The sequence below is a fragment of the Papio anubis genome, chromosome 9, assembly GCF_008728515.1.
Source record: "Papio anubis isolate 15944 chromosome 9, Panubis1.0, whole genome shotgun sequence".
In the NCBI taxonomy this organism is placed as follows: Eukaryota; Metazoa; Chordata; class Mammalia; order Primates; family Cercopithecidae; genus Papio; species Papio anubis.
The window spans coordinates 86,840,818-86,850,596 of record NC_044984.1 but is presented as its reverse complement, the minus strand read 5'-3'; the positions used below and the strand labels follow the sequence as shown (position 1 = coordinate 86,850,596).

The window sequence follows — 9,779 nt, the reverse complement described above, 5'->3', positions numbered from 1 at the left end:
TGAAGGGTGAACCAGAATAGTGGGAGAGGCTTTGTTCTGATAAACGAATAGTGGGCCTGTCCTGCACACGGGGTGTAAGATGAGCAAGGAGATGGATGCTGGGGCTTGATGAGGCAGGTACGTGGGAAGCAGCTGAAACATCTCGGATCTGCTGCACAGATTCTGGTTTTCTTCACTTGAGTTTCTTTTCTTTCCCTATTTTCACTTGTCACACACACAAAGGGCAGTGAAATGCCAACCTGACCCAATGAAAAGCCTGGAGATATGAAACTGTAAAAGAAGATAATGATTAGGAACATGTGGGGATGACTGGAGACCCTTGATAATTGTGCTTCACTTTCCTGTTTAACCTTTTAACTAGAAAAAGGCATTCATCTAACAGACATGTTCTTCTTAAAAGGAAAAAAGAAAGGAAGAAAGAAAAAGAAAGAGAAAGAAAGAAAGAAAGGCAGAAATAAAGAAAAAGAAAAGAAAGAACAAAAAAAAAAGAAAGAGAGAGAGAAATAAAGAAGAAGAAAGCAAGGCGGGAATGAAGGAAGGAAGAAAGGAAGGAAAAAAGAGGGAAAGAAAATAAGTTTTTCTCAAATCATATAGGCACATTTTTTATATTGTATCACACCAATTTTCAGTTCCTTAAGGAAATCACAGAATCTAAAAGTGGAAATTTCCTCGGAGGTCACTTTGCCCAGATTTCTACTCATGCAGAACTCTTTTACGTAACTACCTTGGTAGGTTCATTGATTCATTCAACAATATCTCTTGAGCGTGATCACTAGGTATTGATCTGGGCACAGGACTGAACAAAAGAAACTAACATTTTTGCCTTCATGGAGATCTGCTTATATTCCAGGGCCTATGCTTGGTCATTTCCAGTTATTGAGAACTGTCAGTCTACATGCAAGTAAATCAGTTCTTAAGTGTTTAACAAACTCTTTTGGAGCAGCATTTTAAGCACTTTACAAATACATTATTAACTCATTTAATGCTCACAGTAATCCTATAAAGTAGACACTACTGTCATCATATCCCTTCACAGATGAACAAATTGAGACACAACCAACTTAAGGAATGCCTTAAGACTGCCACTGGTAAGCAACAGGGGTTAAATTAGAAACCCACAGTGAGGGTCTGGAGTGAGGACATGAAATGCAGGGTTCTAGTTAAGAGTCTGCTCTCTTAACCACCAGGCTACACTGCCAACATTTGTTTAGCTTATGTTTGTGATTTGGCTCTATTTCTACTGGTATTGGCTTTTTTTTTTTTTTTTGATGGAGTCTCACTCTGTCCCCCAGGCTGGAGTGCAGTGATGCTATCTTGGCTCACTGCAAGCTCTGCCTCCCGGGTTCACGCCATTCTCCTGCCTCAGCCTCCCGAGTAGCTGGGACTATAGGCGCCCACCACCACGCCAGGCTAATTTTTTGTATTTTTAGTAGAGACGGGATTTCACCGTGTTAGCCAGGATGGTCTCGATCTCCTGACCTCATGAGCCACCCGCCTCAGCCTCCCAAAGTGCTGATATTACAGGCATGAGCCACCGTGCCCGGCGGTATTGGCATTTCTTACCCTAAAATGATCTGAAGATCTCTTGGGATCTTCTACTGCATACTCTAATGTCCTGAATACAACCAACCAAAGACAACTTCTTATTCTCTTGACTTACATGATTTATATAGGAGAAGATAGCACCTCTTTAAGAGGTGTGAACCCCACTGCCCCCAACCAACCCTCCCTGCCTAAATAAAAGGGCACTGCCTGCCACATACTAGTCAATAAATGATAGATCTTGATATTAATACATTTTTGGCTCAATGATTTGCAAAATTTCTCAGTTTAGCTTCCTTCCTCCAGTTTAAGCCTTTAGGATAAAGGGCCAATCAGGCATTATCGGCACATTTTCAAAATTTTTCCTGAAAGCAAATTTTAATAAATGAGAGAGAACTCCATGAGGCTGATGGGAGAGACCTTGTCATCACCAACAATGGAAATGAGGGACGGGGAAGGATGCAGAAGCTGGGAACCCTGGAAAGTTCACTCACATGGGAACATCTTAATGGCTGCCTTCCATAGTCAGTTAACCATTTTCTCCCCACAGCATAGACAAATAAAACAGCTCTGACCAGGTAGCTGCCTTGCCTTGGGTCCAGAAAACAAACAAACAAACAAACAAAAAAAAAACACCTCTTTTATGTCATTTCATCATGGAATAAGAAGTGAGAATGAGTTAGATAAAACTTTGAGCAGAGCAACAATACTTTTTATGTTTTTCTGAGTCAACTCATGGGTGAGTTTAATCTTTTGCTTGAAAGGAATTCAAAGAATGTCAGGTGCCTTCTCATTTCAAATGGAATAGTCCCAAAATACCGTCTACCATCAAATCCCAATGATTTCTGGATTATCTCTCATGGCTCCTCTTCCTGTAATGGATGAAATTGATCTAGTCCGCTTTCTTTACACCTGGTTTCATGAGCCTCAGCCAAGATGACTTCCCTTTTCTTAGCCAATCCTCCTACCTGCAAATTCGGCTAACGAAAAGCATAATTCCTCTGGCTTCCCCACTTCTGCTTCTCTCACTCCAAATAAGAGGCTCTGCTCTACATAGAATTACCCTCCTTTTCCGTTCATGCAAAGCCTACCTTTCAATATGTCTCTTCTGGCATGACATTTCCCAGACATGCTTCTAAACATAGTTCGCAGCTGCTCCTCTGTGTGTCCCACTCCAGTCCTGCCCAGAGGGCCTTTACCCAAACTAGGAAAACAATTGATTGGGTGAATATTTCCATGCAGAGGGGTGGGAATAGCTGTTGGAAAAAACAGTCTTTTTTTTTTTTTTTTTTTTTTTTTTGAGATGGACTCTTGCTCTGTCTCAAGGCTGGAGTGCAGTAGCATGATCTCAGCTCGCTGCAACCTCTGACTCCTGAGTTCAAGTGACTCTCCTGCCTTAGCTTCCCAAGTAGCTGGGACTACAGGCGCCTGTCACCACGCCTGGCCAGCTTTTGTTATTTTTAGTAAAGACTAGGTTTCACCATGTTGACAAGGCTGGTTTCAAACTCCTGATCTCAGATGATCTGCCCCCCTTGACCTCCCAAAGTGCTGGGGTTACAGGCATGAGCCACCACACCTGGCCAAAAACCAGTCTTTTCATAATAGCCAAGATGTAGGTATATAGAAAGCAAAAACAACAGCTACTTCATGTGGGTATTCCAAAGGCTGTTTTTGTGAGTTTGTAAAAGAGGATGTCCTTTAAGAATTTTTCGCACTACACAGTACTTACTTTGTTTCTAATAAATTTTTTAGGGTGTCATACGTATCTGCAAGAAAGGTTTTTAAAAATTAATCAATTTTGGGTCCCGTGACACCCATTCATGAAACATTTTTTTTCCAAGATAAAGAAAAGTTGGCAAAAATAATTCGAGATGTTTGCCAAGATCACTCAAAGAATTTGGCTTAGAATCTGAGTCCCTGGAACCAAACAAAAATATTAACAAGTCAGGTGGGTTTCCATTTCAATCCTGGCTGGATATTTTTAAGTGCTTGCTGCTTGTTAGGGAAGAAATGGATCATAGGTCATTAACTTAAAAAAAAAAAAGAATATTTATTCTTTTGAATTTTTCCCGAATGCTTTGAATGGATTTCTGTTGCATTATTGGTTGAGTATATTCTTGTCAGGATAATCCACTTTTAGTGGCTTCATTTACATTAGCTATCACTCCAGAGAGCCATAGTAACAGGCTGCTGAATTACCCAAGAGAAATTACTCTTGAAAGTAATCATTGTGAATGAATTTTCATCACTTGGTCTCATCATCTCATGCTGTTTTGTCTCTTTCCTTTTTGCCCCTGATAAAAGATAGGCATAAAGAGGGCTTTTGTTATGATCTCATTTTCTTTGGAAAACTTGGTCTTATTAATCATAGCAGCCAGCTTATGGAGGCAACCAAAGGGTCTCTCTCTCTCTCTCTCTCTCTCACATACACACACACACACTCTCTCTGTCTCTCTCTCTCTCACACACACACGTACACAACACAGAGTTTTTGAAATGCATTTCAATTTGTGGGGAACATAAAGACTTATTTACTTTCATCTACAATATATCACACAAATTTGGTTTTCATGTAACTTCACTGGTACAAGGAATATGTTTAAGTACAGGGGCTTAAATACTGTACTGAATACTACTGTACTGAATTTGTTTTAAGTTACCAACACATGCACAACAGTTGAAATTTAAAACTCTTGGACAAAAACCTAGAATAAATAATATGTTTTTTACTTACCTGTCCGTAATGTATATATACCTGGCTTTGCGGAAGTGACATATTGCTCACACATCAACTCAGGGTAGGAGAATATAGAAGTGCAAAAAAAATCTTAAGAGGTAATTTGCTAAATCGTATTCTGTTGTTTTGAGAAAATAAATAATCAGCTTATTTATTTCAGAGTTTAGTCTCCAGATAACACTCAATTACTAAGTTTAGAAAACAGATAATAGCACAAAGGCTGCTAGCAGAATTGTCTGCGGCAAGTTTGTAAATGGAGGAATGAAAGGAGCATTTATTGAGCATCCTCAAAACAAGTCTGGGAGATGATTATTATAGTCCCCAGTTTATAGATGAGGAAACTGAGGCACATAAAGATTGATTTCCTTGCTCAGGAGTCATGCAGCTAGTAAGTAAAGGAGAAACACAAGTCTGTCAGAAGCTGAGGCCTGAGTTTTCTTCCTTGGGAAAACTCAGAAATACTAAGTTACAGAAAACAATCACAGGCTACAACGGAACTTCTCCAGCTCTACTGTGCATATGAATCCCGGGGCCTCTGGTCAGTACATAGATTCTGATTCAGTGAGTCTGCGGTAGGACCTGAGATTCTGCCTTTTTAACAAGCCCTCAGCAGATTCTGATGCTGCTGTTCCAGGGACCAAAATGAAGTAGCAAGATACTTAAGATTACAATATAAAATTTTACCTTAAACCCAAATATGTCATATCCTACTCCAATTCTGTATTTTTCTGATAGTTTCCTTTCTTCTCTTCTCTGATCTTTTTGTCACTTTTCTCTATTCCTGAAGAAGTTAGAGCAAACCACTGAAATACAGTTTTTCTAGCATCCTTTAGCCAACTGCAATGAAATGTTAGGTCAAGTGTTATTTTTCCTTAGTTGGTAAAAAAAGAAATGTGATTTGTGGAATCTGTGGAATCTGGATGCTAAAAGAGAATTTAGTCTCACCCTCCTTTATTTCCTTCCTCTGATATTTCTGTTTCTCAGACCTCCCTCTTTTTTTTTCTTCTTCCCCCAACCTTTTAATTTTTTTGTCACACTGGTAATAATCTCTGGCCCTTTCACAAAAATATTTAAAACTCTGCATTATCACTTAACCCCAATATTTTCTCTCCTTTTATTAAATTGAGTCCTATGGCTCATTTTAATTCCTTTAGCTTTTTAGTTAGATGTATGATGCTATAATTCAGGCGTAGTCAAAGCTGGAGACAGCAGCATAATGCTATCATACCTGAGTTAGACTGCCTGAGTTAATAGCCTAGGGTGACTAGCAGTCTTAACTTGGGTTAGGTATTTAAACTTTAGGAGCTCAGTTTCTCCTTCTGTAAAGTAGGATAATAATGGTATACATATTTGGGTTATTTGTGAAAAATAAATTTGACGAAAGTTAATTCACATAAAGGACTTAGTGTAGTGCTTTGAATGGTGTCAGCTATATCATAATTAAAGATTATTATTTCCCCAGGGGCTATGGGGTTATTTATCTGGACAACTGAGGACGGTGGCATGTAGCCCAGCAGTTTCCTTACATGCCGTGACCCAACACGCCGAGCCAGCTCTGTCTTAGGCATTCCCTGGAAGCAGTGGCTTATTGGTATGTTCAACACCCAGGCCAGATCGTGTGTTAACCCCTTCCTCCTCTATTCCATACATTTCTTTTTCAGTAATAACCTTGTAATCATCAGTAACAATTATGTTTTTCTTGATTTACTCTTCCGTTTTAAAACAAATACCAGTTTTAAAAAGAAGAAAGCTGTAATTTCAATGATGTTACTTAGTCTTGTAAAAATATTGCACGTACTTAAAATTTGTGTCTAAAAAGCCAAAAATATTCCAACATGACATTCACACTCTGTTTTACTGTTCAGAATTTGAAGCACTAGTAAAAACTCTAAGTGCTTCAACAGAATGACAGAAGCAAGCAATTTTGGTTCAGTTATTTTGTCTATACAATCTCTGTGTTATCATTCTTGATTTTGAATCTGTGATTTGAAGAAGAAACATGTGGTACCCCAGAGACTAGGGCCATGAACTACCCTAAGTATTTACCTGAGTCCTTACGAGTCAGGGACTGTATACCTGGATGTTTCCCATAATAATTTTCATGTCAGTTTCAATGTTTGTTAAGGAACAGATAATAAAAATGTGCAAACTTTAAACTATTTATATATTTGAAAGCTCAGTGGTGACCACAACAATTATTTAGAATGCAAACCAAGAAAAGGTTTTTTTCAGGGCAGAGTATTTGACCACTAGTATGATTTAGAATTATGATGCATGGCAATAATGATACCAAACTACATTTCAGTTGACTCTATTATTTTTTCAGATTCTCTACCGACAGTGCAGCCTAATATCTCTCAGACTAGCACTTCCCACGGCCCTGCACTTGGGGCCCCACTGCCTGGTAGAAATGAAAGTCAGTGTTTGAAAGTATTTAAAGAATCCTGCTAATCCCTATTTTATCCATAAACATCATCTGTCATAAAGAAACTTTTAGCAGAAACATTTTTCACAACTTCTGAGAGATCTTGTGGGGGGTTTTGCCATAAAGTGCTCTTGTTGAGCTCTTGATACCTATAAGCTGATATCCTGGGTTTGTCCCAAATGATGCCTCCCACCCATTCTTTAGCAGGACACTATCCCAGTTCAGATGCCTATACCCCATCTCCACATATGTTTCACCAAAACCATAAATTTTGAAACAGAGTCAATATAAATGTATAACATATTGTTTTAGGGCTCTTCTGACAAAAAGAACCAATAGGATGTGTGTGTGTGTGTGTGTGTGTGTGTGTGCACGTATACAACTATGCACTACACAATGGCATTTCAGTCTACAAAGGATTGCATATATGATGGTGATCCCATAAGATTATACCATATTTTTACTGTACCTTTTCTACATTTAGATATGGTTAGATACATACATACTTATCATTATGTTACAGACTACACTATGTAGCCTAGGTGTGTAGTAGTCTATGCTGTCTAGGTTTGTGTAATTACACTCTATGATGTTTGCACAATGATGAAATCACTCAACAATGCATTTCTCAGAAATGTATCTCCATTGTTAAGCAATGCATGACTGGATATGTAAATTAAATGGAAATTGGCTCACACAATTATGGAGGCCAAGGAGTCCCATGATCTGCCATCTGCAAGCTGGAGAACCAGGAAAGCTGGCAGTGTAATTCAGTCCAAGTCCAAAGAACTGAGAACCAGGGAAGCCAAAGGGATAAATCCTGGTTTAAGTCTGAAGGCCCACTAACCAGGAGCACTAACATCCAAGGGCAGGAGAAGATGATATGCTAGACCAAGAAGAGAAGAAGCTAATTTTCCTTTCCTCTACCTTTTTGTTTTATTCAGGCCTTCGACAGATTGGATGATGCCTGCCCTTATTGGTGAGAGCCATCTGCTTTACTAAGTTCACCAATTCAAATGCTAATCTCTTCCCAAAACACTCTTATAGACACACCCAGAATAATGTTTTACCAGGTACCTGGTCATCCTTTAACCTAGCCAGGTTGATACCTAAATTTAATTATCACACATATAGTCTTACCAATTAGTGACCTTTTCATTCTTTATGGTATTAACAGTGAAGATTTGTAGATGGTCTACTTGGTTTTATAGGTTTTGATCAGCACTCAGAAGCTCAGTTTGATCACCCTAGTGTGGCCTGAGCTGAAAGTGCTGAGACAGTGAATTCTTTGGGTCTTATTTCTAGAAACCAGGAAATGAGAGAGATAGTGACTTGGTTTCCCGTTTGTTTCCCTTTTGTTCTCTTCTCAGTGGCCTTGCTAACAAGTTTACCTCCAAACTATGAGATTTCAGAAGGAAAACCAAGAGCCATCTCTGCATATGTGAGAGTGGACAAAGGAAATGTGCCAAGGAGAAGAAAGAAGACACGCTTGGGCAATGATTATGGGAAGAAGGAAGCACAGGAGAAAATGTAAGAAATGTACAGGCGAGAGAGAGATCAGAAGAAAGACGGGAAATGTGGGAGAGCAGCAGGAATCATAACAACAATAATGCCAATTTGGAAACAAGAACCAGTGCATAAAGCATACCAAGAAGGCCAACAAAGTGCCAAGGATGGAAAGCCACCCTATCAGGAGAAAGTCAAGCCATAGCAGATGTTTTATGAGACAGCTTAACACGATGACCGACCAAGACAGCAGGACAAGTGAGGCATGGAGAAATGACCCAGACCTGGACCTTTCCGGCCTCTGAATTTGGTTCACACCTCTTGTCAGAGGGAGTAGTGACCAAAGGAAACTCTCTTTGCTTTAATTATAGAAACAGGAATATACCTGATTTTGTATTTAACTGTGTATATTTAAGATCTGAATATTTCTATACCCCAAAGCATAATGTATTAGGGTCAATCATTTGAAATTGCCAATATACACTCATTTTACCTATAAAAACTATAATTTTGCATGGTTCAAACTAATAGATATGAAGATATTCTCAAGCAAACATTTTTTTTTTTTCTTTTGTCTTGAAGCCCATATGGAAGATCCAAAGAGAACTTTGGCCTTGGCTAAGCTTCCTACATTCTCCTGGAGTTTGTGGTTTATGAATGTGGTGCCATCTGGGGAACTGACAACCCCTGAGGGTTCACTCTGCTCGTCTTCCAGGTGAGAGAAGAAGAAGCGGAGAAGGAAAGAGAAGTTCTAGAATTTCACAGGCTGAGGGAGATGGTAGGAACTTCTGTCTATGTTGGTTTCTGTTTATTGGTTTGCTTTTTATTTTGAACTCATTTGACTTAAGGTTCCAGATTTGTTTTTCTCTTTGTAAACTAGACTTTGACATTATTAGCAGTCCCATCTGTTTGCTTTTCTTAAATAAAATGTAAATTGGTTTTTGTTTTAAATTTCAGGTGCTTTTGACTCTGCTATTCATTTCCTAAGGTAGTTTGGGCATGCTAGTGCTGGGAAGAACAGAGAAATCTTGCTTTACAGCATCCTTTTGTTCAAATGAATGTACATGTCTAGTATTCGAAAAATATGAGTTTTAATAGGTTTGATTTTCCTGTCTATAATCTATGTTTTCCCCTTTTATTCCGTCATTCTTTCCTATCCCATAGGCCCACATTTATGCTCTGATCAAGTTTCTTTTTATATCTTTCCCCCTCACAACACACACAGGAAATCTAATACAAGCCACTATCTGTTTCTTTCTCAAAGGAAAAGAAAAGGATTCCTATGGGATCATACTGATTCCTGTGGGCCCCTTGCGTAAAAGATTGTAGTGCATTAGATAATGACCCTCCATTGGCCAATCAATCATTATTGAGTGACTAGTTTGTGTGGAATACTGTTCATATAATATCTTGAGTAATGATGGGAACAGATTTCATGAGAGACATTGAAATACTCACGGACATAGACTATCTTGGCAATTGTGCTCTTGAGGTTCTTTTATAATGGACACATATTTGGAACAGAAAAAAGCTGGAAACTTTCACAAAGGTTTGATCCAATGGCTCTTT

The 9,779-nt window shown here is 38.8% G+C and overlaps 1 long non-coding RNA gene across 1 annotated transcript; it reads left to right on the top strand.

Moving 5' to 3' along the window:
- The first annotated feature begins 499 nt into the window (after positions 1-499).
- On the top strand, positions 500-9,194 carry CLLU1-AS1. Its single transcript, XR_004176154.1, has 3 exons — positions 500-1,088; positions 6,606-6,695; positions 8,075-9,194. It is a non-coding gene; the product is annotated as a CLLU1 antisense RNA 1 (long non-coding RNA).
- The last annotated feature ends 585 nt before the right edge of the window (positions 9,195-9,779 follow it).